This window comes from Procambarus clarkii, chromosome 29 (genome assembly GCF_040958095.1).
Source record: "Procambarus clarkii isolate CNS0578487 chromosome 29, FALCON_Pclarkii_2.0, whole genome shotgun sequence".
NCBI classification, from domain to species: Eukaryota; Metazoa; Arthropoda; class Malacostraca; order Decapoda; family Cambaridae; genus Procambarus; species Procambarus clarkii.
The window spans coordinates 36,451,220-36,464,906 of record NC_091178.1 but is presented as its reverse complement, the minus strand read 5'-3'; positions in this window follow the sequence as shown (position 1 = coordinate 36,464,906).

The window sequence follows — 13,687 nt, the reverse complement described above, 5'->3', positions numbered from 1 at the left end:
CTGGCCTAGACCCGTGGAGAAGTGAAGGAAGACCCAGGCTTACCTTTCAACAATAAATTTCCCTGAGTCTTGCCTGCCAGACAAAAAGGTTGCAGGAATTCCTTTCCCGCCTGCCTTCCCTATCTCCTTTTAACAAGGTCGCCATCTGGGTTGAGATACCTGCACCCCAGAAATGCAGTTCAGTGGGTGTATTCTATACTGCATGTTGCCACAGTGTCGCTACTCTTTCGGTGGTGATACTGGTCGGATGGCCTAGGGTACACTTTATATAAGTCTGTGTTGCTATACCACTCTCCAGGCAATAAGACCTTCTGTAGAAAACGTGGTATTCACTAGGCGGTACTGTGATAACCCTCGTGTATGCTCATAGAGAATATTATAATGAAGGCACACTTAAACACGATGATAAATTGTGTGAATTTACTGACACAAATTACATGATCACACATACAATCACAGTCAATACAGAAAACGAAAAAAATGAGAATAATGTAATGATTCTATTGTTACGTAAAGTATGGTGACAATAAACACAGACACTAAGATACTATATATATATTTGGTCGAATATACAGAAGTACACAGGTGATACTTTGGTGTGAGTTGAGCGCACTGAGCGTCGGTACAGTATCTCGCAAGTGTCTGCTCTAGACCACACTTGAAAGTAGACTAGTTAATGTTTGCTATTCTGCTGCTTATATGCTCGGGCAACACCTCACCGTGTTGCCCGGGCAACGCCTCACCTCATTCATCTCCAAAGGTTGACAGGAATATTAACAATGCATTTGGAGCGAGTATATTATTGGGATAATCTACTCGCTACAATAATAAATCTGGAGATCAACAGCAACTCTTCTTTCACGACCTCCAACACCTTCTTCAAAGGGCAAATTAGAAAGGAGTCACACACTCTCTCACAGAAGGGCCTCTTCGCCACGTAGGCACCTCCTCTTCAATTGTCCTGCCGTCCACCCACACTGTCCTCTCCAACAGTCCTGGACACAAGCTGCCCTGCAGCCTATCCTACTACTAAAGTATTAATGTTATCCTTGACGATCCAGGAACGTTCCACAGGTCCTCAGGTGTCGTGAAGCCTTCGCGTCGTCGCCGAACCACTCCCAGAGATTCAGGTATCCCAATCCTGGCTCACCAGTGGGCACTGAGCTAATCACTATATGCACACGCTCATTCCTTCCACAAGGCGTTGCTCCTTGCCCTAGGAACGGTGTCGTCCCTCCAAAACCCTCAGTGAACGTGACCCGATCACAGCTAAGCCTGCCCGCCACACCCTCCAGACCCCCAGCGTCGTCGCCGTCCGTTTTTCCAAGTTTGGCACTCCTCTGCTCAATGAACTTGGCTTCTTCTTGCTTCCCAGAAGCGCAGGGTCTCCAATAACGATGGTGGGCTGCGATGGTTAGCTCTAATCCACTGAGTAAGGCTTGTAGAGCCTCAAATCCTTGAGAGCTGACTGAGAAACGTCCTCTCCCCTTCGTAGTCAGACCAGCTCTGACATTGGCGCCATTCGGGGCACTCGGTGACGTCACGGCGGGCTCTGATTGGTCGCCCGCGACCTAAGTCGGCCAATCCGCAATCGGTTAGTGTCCTTTACAAAACGGCATATCTGCAGGTAGGGGTACTCTTTCATTTATATCAGGGCGCCACCTTCCTCTTACCTACAACTTATTATGTAAATTTATCCCATATATGGCGGCCAATCTGGTCACCACATATACCAACAGACTCCCTGTATCTCAGAGAATCAGTAGGGAGAGCTGATATGACTCTTAAAGCAGGCAAACGGAAGAAATAGGAGAGGACACTGTAACAATACATATATATATATATATATATATATATATATATATATATATATATATATATATATATATATATATATATATATATATATATATATATATATATATATATATATTGGTGTATACTGGCAGCAGGTTTTCTTTCAAACATGTTTCATTGAATATGACCGCATATTCTGTATTTATTTTTTTCTGGTTTAGGGCTTCTATCCCTCTAACTATTTTCTTAGCATCAGGGCTTAATTGGAATAGGAGTTCTCCAAAACTCATTTTCGTACTTTTAAGGTGAAGAAAAGAAGTGATTTACTATAGAGTGTATTACACTTATTTGTATAATTTGCACGACGTTTCGAACCTCCATGGTTCATTCTCAAGTGAACAGATCTTACAATACTAGTTGATTTTATACCCGCATTAGGTCAGGTGATAATACAATGAAGGTAAAAAACATGGGGGGATACATAAGGGATAAACATAGGGGCTGCAGAAGGCGTATTGGCCCATACGAGGCATCTCCTATCTAAACACAAAGATTAATCCAGTGTAATTGGCAATTACACTGGATTTTAGATAGCAGATGCCTCGTATGGGCCAATACGCCTTCTGCAGCCCCTATGTTTATCCCTTATGTATCCCCCCATGTTTTTCACCTTCATTGTATTATCACCTGACCTAATGCGGTTATAAAATCAACTAGTATTGTAAGAACTGTTCACTTGAGAATGAACCATGGTGGTTCGAAACGTCGTGCAAATTATACAAATAAGTGTAATACACTCTATAGTAAATCACTTCTTTTCTTCACCTTAAAAGTACGAAAATGAGTTTTGGAGAACTCCTATTCCAATTAAGCCCTGATGCTAAGAAAATAGTTAGAGGGATAGAAGCCCTAAACCAGAAAATAATAAATACAGAATATATATATATATATATATATATATATATATATATATATATATATATATATATATATATATATATATATATATATATATATATATATATATATGTCGTACCTAGTAGCCAGAACGCACTTCTCAGCATACTATGCAAGGCCCGATTTGCCTAATAAGCCAAGTTTTCCCGAATTAATATATTTTCTCTAATTTTTTTCTTATGAAATGATAAATCTACCCATTTCCTTATGTATAAGTTCAATTTTTTTTTATTGGAGTAAAAATTAACGTAGATATATGCCCGAACCTAACCAACCCTACCTAACCTAACCTAACCTATCTTTATACGTTAGGTTAGGTTAGGTAGCCGAAAAAGTTAGGTTAGGTTAGGTAGTCGAAAAAACATTAATTCATGAAAAATTGGCTTATTAGGCAAATCGGGCCTTGCATAGTAGGCTGAGAAGTGCGTTCTGGCTATTAGGTACGACATATATATATATACATATATATATATATATATATATATATATATATATATATATATATATATATATATATATATATATATATATATATATATATATATATATATATATATATATATTTGTCGTACCTAGTAGCCAGAACTCACTTCTCTGCCTACTATGCAAGGCCCAATTTGCCTAATAAGCCAAGTTTTCATTAATTTTTGTTTTTTCGACTACCTAACCTACCTAACCTAACCTAACCTACCTTTTTCGATTACCTAACCCAACCTAACCTATAAAGATAGGTTAGGTTAGGTTAGGTAGGGTTGGTTAGGTTCGGTCATATATCTACGTTAATTTTAACTCCAATAAAATAAAATTGACCTCATACATAATGAAATGGGTAGCTTTATCATTTCATAAGAAAAAAATAGAGAAAATATATTAATTCATGAAAACTTGGCTTATTAGGCAAATCGGGCCTTGCATAGTAGGCTGAGAAGTGCGTTCTGGCTACTAGGTACGACATATATATATATATATATATATATATATATATATATATGTTTCATTGAATATGACCGCATATTCTGTATTTATTATTTTCTGGTTTAGGGCTTCTATCCCTCTAACTATTTTCTTAGCATCAGGGCTTAATTGGAATAGGAGTTCTCCAAAACTCATTTTCGTACTTTTAAGGTGAAGAAAAGAAGTGATTTACTATAGAGTGTATTACACTTATTTGTATAATTTGCACGACGTTTCGAACCTCCATGGTTCATTCTCAAGTGAACAACCTTACAATACTAGTTGATTTTATACCCGCATTAGGTCAGGTGATAATACAATGAAGGTGAAAAACATGGGGGGATACATAAGGGATAAACATAGGGGCTGCAGAAGGCTTATTGGCCCATACGAGGCATCTCCTATCCAAACACAAAGATTAATCCAGTGTAATTGGCCTGTTATGTTGGACATGTGTGTTGGCACAGTCTTCTGTGTTGGCATTGATATGTTCTTGTCTTGTCCTTACTCTCATGGTGGGTAGAGTAAATAGTTCCGTGATTTGGGTGTTCATGGTAGGTCGCTCTATTCTTATGTGAATTGCCTCAAGAATTTGTAATCTTCTTGAATCTTGGGTTTTATCTATTATGCAAGTATTCTTGTTCAACATTTCTCTTGTTAGAGTAATGTCATGGGCTTGTCTCATGTGATTCCTAGGGGCACCAGATTGAAGATGGCATGTCAAACGCCTCGTCAGCTTGGTCGACGTCATACCTATGTACTTACATTGAAGGTTACATCCTTCGTGGGGGCAAGTGTACATGTATACAACGCTTGACTGCTGTAGAGGGTTCTCCGTCGGCTTCGGGCTGTTTTTGATAAGGAGTTCGGAAGTCTTCTTGGTTTTGTAGAATATTATCAGGTTTATGTTTTGGTTAGGAGTAGTGCTTTTTACTCCTTTACGGATTATTTCTTTCATTATTCTTTCCTCTTTTATATGTTCACTGTGCATGGTTGATTTGTAATATAATTTTATTGGGGGTGTTGTGGTTTCTGTTCTAGGTTCTGAATTATACCAACGGTCCAAGTGTCTTCTTATAGCAGCGTTTATTTCCGCGTTGCTATATCCGTTGTTCACCAATACCTGAGTTACTCTTTCAAACTCTCTACTCACGTTGCTCCATTCAGAGCAGTGGGTAAGCGCTCGACGAATATAAGCATTGAGAACACTGGCTTTGTATCTTTGGGGGCACTCACTTCTACCGTTCAGGCATAATCCTATGTTGGTGGGCTTGGTATATGCGTTGGTGCTTAAAGAGGTTCCTGTTTTTGTTATTAGTACATCCAAGAATGGCAGACTGTTATTTTCACTATTTTCATGTGTAAATCGGAGTACTGACTCTCTCTCTTGGTGTCTTATTGCCTTAACGCCTTATTGCCTTATTGCCTTATTGTCTTAACGCTGCTATAAGAAGACACTTGGACCGTTGGTATAATAACCAAAACATAAACCTGATAATATTCTACAAAACCAAGAAGACTTCCGAACTCCTTATCAAAAACAGCCCGAAGCCGACGGAGAACCCTCTACAGCAGTCAAGCGTTGTATACATGTACACTTGCCCCCACGAAGGATGTAACCTTCAATGTAAGTACATAGGTATGACGTCGACCAAGCTGACGAGGCGTTTGACATGCCATCTTCAATCTGGTGCCCCTAGGAATCACATGAGACAAGCCCATGACATTACTCTAACAAGAGAAATGTTGAACAAGAATACTTGCATAATAGATAAAACCCAAGATTCAAGAAGATTACAAATTCTTGAGGCAATTCACATAAGAATAGAGCGACCTACCATGAACACCCAAATCACGGAACTATTTACTCTACCCACCATGAGAGTAAGGACAAGACAAGAACATATCGATGCCAACACAGAAGACTGTGCCAACACACATGTCCAACATAACAGGCCAATTACACTGGATTAATCTTTGTGTTTGGATAGGAGATGCCTCGTATGGGCCAATAAGCCTTCTGCAGCCCCTATGTTTATCCCTTATGTATCCCCCCATGTTTTTCACCTTCATTGTATTATCACCTGACCTAATGCGGGTATAAAATCAACTAGTATTGTAAGATTGTTCACTTGAGAATGAACCATGGAGGTTCGAAACGTCGTGCAAATTATACAAATAAGTGTAATACACTCTATAGTAAATCACTTCTTTTCTTCACCTTAAAAGTACGAAAATGAGTTTTGGAGAACTCCTATTCCAATTAAGCCCTGATGCTAAGAAAATAGTTAGAGGGATAGAAGCCCTAAACCAGAAAATAATAAATACAGAATATGCGGTCATATTCAATGAAACATGTTTGAAAGAAAACCTGCTGCCAGTATACACCAATATATATATATATATATATATATATATATATATATATATATATATATATATATATATATATATATATATATATCGTACCTAGTAGCCAGAATGCAGTTTTTGGCCTACTATGCAAGGCCCGATTTGCCTAATAAGCAAAGTTTTCCTGAATGTATATAATTTTATATTTTTTTTTCTTATCAAATGATAACTCTGTCCATTTCATTATGTATATGTTAATTTGTTCAAATTTGAGTTAAAACTAGCGTAGATATATGACTGAACCTAATCAACCCTACCTAACCTAAACTAACTTAACTTAACCTAACCTAAACTATCGCAACTAAGTCAATAAATTATAGTCTTAATATAATATTATAATAATAATTCAAATATACTAAATGGAAACAATTTATTGAAAATAAAGAAAATTACTCTGCCTATTAAGCAAATCGGGCCTTGCATAGTAGGCCGATTTCGGTCTTCCGTCCCCTCGTCATCCCCACCATTTCCCACTCCCTTGTCCGATGCCTTACCAGATGGGCTGATATTCCCATCAGAAAATTGGGAAGATCAAGTGATATGATGTTTCCATCACTGAAATATAAGAAAAACAGTTAAAAAATGAAAGGAAAGTATGAAATAATAAAAAAAATAAACAATACTCACGAAATGAACGGTATGGTCAACAACACAACTCAATTCCAACGCAATTCACACAAAATAAATAAATCGAAATGAAAATAAATCAAAATCTATGAAAATTCAATTTATCAATGCAATCAGAAACATTGAAATGGAATTGAAACATATTAATATAGCATATGTGTTTCTCATACATGCGACAGATGGCGCTGTTTTACAAGAAAAGCATAGTTTTACCTGTCACAGGTGTGACATCTCTACTTATACTTACGACTTGAACGGTATGGTAAACAACACAGCTCAATTTCAACACAATGTCACACAAAATAATTCAAGAAAATTAAATAAATCAAAATCTATGAAAGTACCAATAGGTTCGAATCCTCGTCATGGTCCCTGTGGATTTGTTCATTTGATGCATCACACAATTGTGATTTCTGTTTGTGTAATGAAGTTAGGGCGAAGAGGGAGAACGGCCTATTGACATAGCTCGAGTGCATGGGGGGAGTTGTGTAAAGCCCTGGTTTGTGTCTCGGAGAGGCTGCAGGATTCAGTAAGTTCAGTAGAACTTCGGTTTCAACTCCTTTTGACCATGTCGTAGCTCAGTCGATTAAGGTTGCGTCTGGGATGCTCTCGGATGCAGGTTCGAATCCTCGTCACGGCCCTTGTGGATTTGTTCATCCTCTGTTCTATTCCTCCAGGTCTACTATCAAATGCATCTGTCTGGGTCCTCAAAATCAGGATTGGTACTTTATGCAGTTCCCCCAATCTGCTGCATCTGAAGTCCTACTCGAATGTCTGTGAATCCCTCTCACATGGCTTCACACAAAAGACGTGCAGCTCCCTACACTACTTGAAGATTCATTATGTCCATGGAGTTCCACTCCTCGCCGGAAGACCTACTCCACCTTGCAGTTTATCTCCCACCTTGAGTTTCACCTCACACTTGGAGTTCAGCATACATTCCTCCTCTGGTACAAAGTTCTTTCACTAACTTCTACAGAAACCTGCAAGTCCATCACTATGCCAATATAAAGTGTTTTTCTGACCAATCATAAATAAAAGTATTCACAGCAAATAAACTCCTCCACCCGACATCCTTTCAAACACCACGGCACCGCCACAGTGGCTCCTCCCCGTCCTGGATGAGTCCACCTGGGAACATGTCTTGACATGTCTCTGGGCGCTCCCTCCAGCAGCCCCTCAGTCGCTGACCAGACAAGGGAGAGTGTGGGTGCACCACTATCGCCTCCAGCATGTCTTCTCAACTTAAATTTCCGATTTTACCTCAATAGCTCAATAAAATTACTTTCCTACATATACCCTTGTTCATTATGATCGCTGGGCACATGAACAAATACTGGTGGCTAATCTAATAAACAATTAAACAGGCTTATCACAGGGATCTATGAGTAGGTCAACATGACACTCGCACAGGCCGCTCACAAAAATCGCTTTAGGACTGCTTCACAAGGCTTTTTCTAGTCCTGACTTGAGTATATGGAGTCGCCCAGCAGACTCCACAACAGAAACGCCTTCTTACTTCCTTTCTCTTGAAGAAGCAACACAATTAGAGTTCCACAAAGGTGCCACCAACATTCATTTCCAGGTCTCCTCTATCATGTGACGTCACCAAAGTATCAACATCTCATTTCATGTCACTTATTTTAATACTCATCCTCTGCTCATATTCTTAAATTATTCACTGACGTTTATTATATATTTTCTTTCTCTGACTTCTTAATCTCAGGTCCGGAAAGTAGAATAACTCTCACAAGGGGTAGACTCATTCAAGCCAGGCTACAGGGATCATAACATTACCTAGTTAAACACAAGGCAATGATAGAGAAGATTCAGAAGTATGCCACCGGAATAGTCCCAGAACTGAGAGGCATGAGCTAACAGGAAAGGCTACTAGAGCTAAACCTCAAATCTTTGGAAGACAGAGAAGTAAAGGGAGACATGATCACCACCTACAAAATTCTCAAGGGTGGACAAAGAAAAACTATTTAACAAGGGTGGAACACGAACAAAGGGACACAGGTGGGAACTTAGTACCCAAATGAGCTACTAAGACATTTGAAATAATATTTGTTAGTGTCAGAGTAGTTAACAAATGGAATTCATTCGGCAGGGATGTGGTGGAAGCAGACTCTATGCATTGTTTCAAATGCAGATTTGATAGGACCAAATAGGCTCTAGTACATGTACACTAATAGATTGACAGTTGAGAGGGGGAACCAAAGAGCCAATGATCAACCACCGCAGGCACAACTAGGTGAGTACACACACACACACACACACACACACACTCTCTCTCTCTCTCTCTCTCTCTCTCTCTCTCTCTCTCTCTCTCTCTCTCTCTCTCTCTCTCTCTCTCTCTCTCTTGCTCTCTCTCTTGCTCTCTCTCTCTTGCTCTCTCTCTCTTGCTCTCTCTCTCTTGCTCTCTCTCTCTTGCTCTCTCTCTCTTGTTCTCTCTCTCTCTTGTTCGCTCTTTCTTGCTCTCTTTTGACCTCTCTCTCTCTTGCTCTCTTGCTCTCTCTCTCTCTCTCTTGACAAGGGACAAAATGGCAGGAGGCCGCAACAGGAACACGGGAAGCAGCCAGGAAGATCAAACAAAGGAATTGCTAACCCAAGTTCTGGAGGAATTCAGGAGGGAGATGAATGAAATGAGGATTACAATTAACAATCTGCAAAGCGAGCTAGCATCAGCAAGGGAGGAGATCAAATCTCTCACTGAGAAAAATAAAGAGACCGAGCATCAAATTTTCATTCAAAGGGAAGGTGGGAATGTTACATTGGAAGGAAATGCCTCTGTACCTGATACATTTGCGGATATACTAAAAAAGAGCTCAGAAGCAATGGACACAGTGAGGGAGGTAGCGATGCAAGCAGCTACGTCACAGGAAGCAGCAAGGTGCACCACTCAACTGCTGGAGAGGAAAAGATCAGTGGTAGTTGTAGGCATCAAAGAACAGGAAGGATCCAACAGGCAAGAATGGAATGGCAAGGATAGAGAGGCAGAACATGGGCTACTGAAGGGGTTACAGATGGAAGGGGCTGTACATAACATTGAGAAGGTTTTCAGGTTGGACTGGTACAACAAGGACAGAAACCGACTTGTAAAGGTGGTGTTTACAAACGAAACCACGAAGGAGGACATTCTCAAAAGGAAGAGTCGTCTGCAGCATATGGAAGGATAGAAAAAAGTATTCCTGCAGAGGGACAGGACGAAGGAGGAGAGAGCCAGGGCAGCAGAGGCAAGGAGGAAGCGCAGGGAGAGAGGAGCAAACCAGGAAATCACAGCCCTCAACACAACAGTCCCAGAGACAAGAGGAGAACCCAAAACCAGCATCCCAGCAACACCAGAGGGGGGGGGGGCGCAACACGACCACCCCCCTCTGCATAGAAACCCTCGCTTCCCCTCACCCTACCTGCCCTCACCCAACCCTCCCTCCCTCCCCCCCCCCACCCCATTCTGACCCTGACACCCCTTCCCCATTCCCATCATGTCCCCCCTCCCACCTTTTTCCCCCTGTCCCCCCTCCCCCTTCATCCCATACCCTCACTATCCCACCTCCCCCCTCACCCCGTATCCTCCGTGTCCCCCCTCCCTCCTTAACCCACACCCTACCTGTCCCCCCTTGCCTTAAACCACCACCCCCCACCCCAAAATCCTCTGAGACCCTGCAAACCACCTCACAGATCCTCTCACCCACGGAACAGCTTCCCACACCAGCAGAATGCTCGCTAAGAAAGGGACATGAAAATGAACAGAAGAAAGTGAGCTTCAAGGCGATGTACACTAACATAGATGGGATATCAAATAAAACAAGTGAACTTGGAGAATGGGCACTAGAAGATAACCCAGACATAATAGCACTCACAGAAACAAAGTTAACGAAAATCATAACAAACGCAGTGTTTCCACAGGGCTACTATGTAGTGATGAAAGAGAGAGAAAGGAGAGGAGGAGGTGGTGTAGCTCTGCTACTAAGAGAAGGTTGGAGTTTCGAAGAGATGGTAATTCAGAACTGTGAAGGTTTCAGTGACTACATTTCAGGCACCATAGCAACTGGAGGACAGAAAATTATAATAGTAGTCATATATAACCCCCCACCGAATGACAGAAGACCCAGACAGGAATATGATAGAAACAACTTGGCCACCATCAATATAATAGAGAGAGCAGCTTCTGTGGCTAGCAGGAACGGATCCAGACTTCTAATCATAGGAGACTTCAACCATGGGAAGATAGATTGGGGGAACAGAGACCCAAATGGAGGCCCAGACACATGGAGAGCTAAGCTGCTGGATGTGGCAACAAGAAACTTTCTAAGTCAACACGTCAAGGGACCAACAAGAATGAGAGGAGGGGGATGAACCAGGCTTGCTTGATCTGATATTTACCCTAAATGAGTCGGATATAAGGGAAGTTAAGTTGGAAGCCCCCTTGGGAATGAGTGATCATAGTGTATTGAGCTTTGAGTACCTGGTTGAACTGGGAATTATCACCCCAAAAAAGAACTGGGAACCAAAGGGCTGGCGTACCGAAAGGGAAACTATGAGGAAATGAATAAATTCCTATGGGATATACATTGGGACACAGAACTCGGAACCATGTCCGTACAAGACATGATGGACTATGTCACCCAAAAATGTCAGGAGGCTGTAAGCAGGTTTGTCCCAGCCCGACAGGAAAAAACAGAGAAGCAAAGGGGGAATCCGTGGTTTAATAAGGAATGTATGAAAGCAAAGGAGCTGAACAAAAGGGCATGGAGGAACTTCCGTAATAACAGAACACCAGAAAGTAGAGTGAGATACCAGAGAACCATGAACGAGTATGTCAGTGCGAGAAGAGCAGCTGAGAAAAGGTATGAAAATGATATAGCTAATAAAGCCAAGACCGAACCCAAGCTACTACACAGTCACATCAGGAGGAAGACAACAGTGAATGAACAGGTGATGAAACTTAGGGTGGGCGAGGACAGGTACACAGAGAATGACAAAGAGGTGTGTGAAGAACTCTACAAAAGGTTCCAGGAGGTCTTTACAATAGAACAGGGAGATGTCGCGGCGCTAGAAGAGGTGGCAGCAAACCAGGTGACCTTGGATAGGTTCGAAATTACAAGAGATGAGGTCAAGAAGCACCTATTGGAGCTGGATGTGAGAAAAGCTGTTGGGCCGGATGGAATCTCGCCATGGGTATTGAAAGAGTGTGCAGGAGCACTTTGCCTGCCACTCTCCATAGTGTATAGTAGGTCACTGGAAACGGGGGACCTACCAGAAAAATGGAAGACTGCTAATGTAGTACCAATATACAAAAAGGGTGACAGACAAGAGGCACTGAACTACAGGCCAGTGTCCTTAACTTGTATACCATGCAAGGTGATGGAGAAGATTGTGAGAAAAAACCTAGTAACACATCTGGAGAGAAGAGACTTCGTGACAACCCATCAACATGGGTTCAGGGAGGGTAAATCTTGCCTTACAGAATTGATATAATTCTACGATCAGGCGACAAAGATTAAACAAGAAAGAGAAGGGTGGGCGGACTGCATTTTTTTGGACTGTCGGAAAGCCTTTGACACAGTACCCCATAAAATGTTGATGCATAAGCTGGAGAAACAGGCAGGAGTAAATGGTAGGGCGCTCCAGTGGATAAGGGAGTACCTAAGCAATAGGAAGCAGAGAGTTATAGTGAGGGGTGAGACCTCAGAATGGCGTGAAGTCAATAGTGGAGTCCCACAGGGCTCTGTGCTTGGACCTATCCTGTTTCTGATATACGTAAATGATCTCCCTGAGGGTATAGACTCATTCCTCTCATTGTTTGCTGACGACGCCAAAATTATGAGAAGGATTAAGACAGAGGAGGACGGCTTGAGGCTTCAAGAAGACCTGGACAAGCTGCAGGAATGGTCGAACAAATGGCTGTTAGAGTTTAACCCAAGCAAATGTAATGTAATGAAGATAGGGGTAGGAAGCAGGAGACCAGATACAAGGTATCACTTGGGAGATGAAATACTTCAAGAGTCAGAGAGAGAGAAAGACCTGGGGGTTGATATCACGCCAGACCTGTCCCCTGAATCTCATATCAAAAGGATAACATCAGCAGCATATGCCAGGTTGGCTAACATAAGAACGGCCTTTAGAAACTTGTGTAAGGAATCTTTTAGAACATTATATACCACATGTCAGACCAATCCTGGAGTATGCGGCTCCAGCATGGAGTCCATATCTAGTCAAGCATAAGACTAAACTGGAAAAGGTTCAAAGGTTTGCCACCACACTAGTACCCGAGCTGAGAGGTATGAGCTACGAGGAGAGACTACGGGAATTGAACCTCACTTCGTTGGAAGACAGAAGAGTTAGGGGGGACATGATCACCACATTCAAGATTCTCAAGGGAATCGACAGGGTTGATAAAGACAGGCTATTTAACACAAGGGGCACACACACTAGGGGACACAGGTGGAAACTGAGTGCCCAAATGACCTACAGAGATATTAGAAAGAACTTTTTTAGTGTCAGAGTGGTTGACAAATGGAATGCATTAGGAAGTGATGTGGTGGAGGCTGACTCGATACACAGTTTATAGTGTAGATATGATAGAGTCCAGTAGGCTCAGTAACCTGTACACCTGTTGATTGACGGTTGAGAGGCGGGCCAAAGAGCCAGAGCTCAACCCCCGCAAGCCCCCCCCCCCTAGGTGAGTACAACTAGGTGAGTACACACACACACACACACACACACACACCAGGACGGCGGTCAGGGAACGACAAGGGTAGGATGGCGGTCCGCGAATTACTTCAATATTCTCGGGATATTTACGTACCAGTGAGCCCAAAACATAGTTTTTGGTCATATGAAGGGTACAGCAACGCAGTGATAATGCAACATAGTGAATTCTTATAACGTTGGATAAGAAAAAAAATTGAAAAAGAACGAGATTGTGGCAAGATGG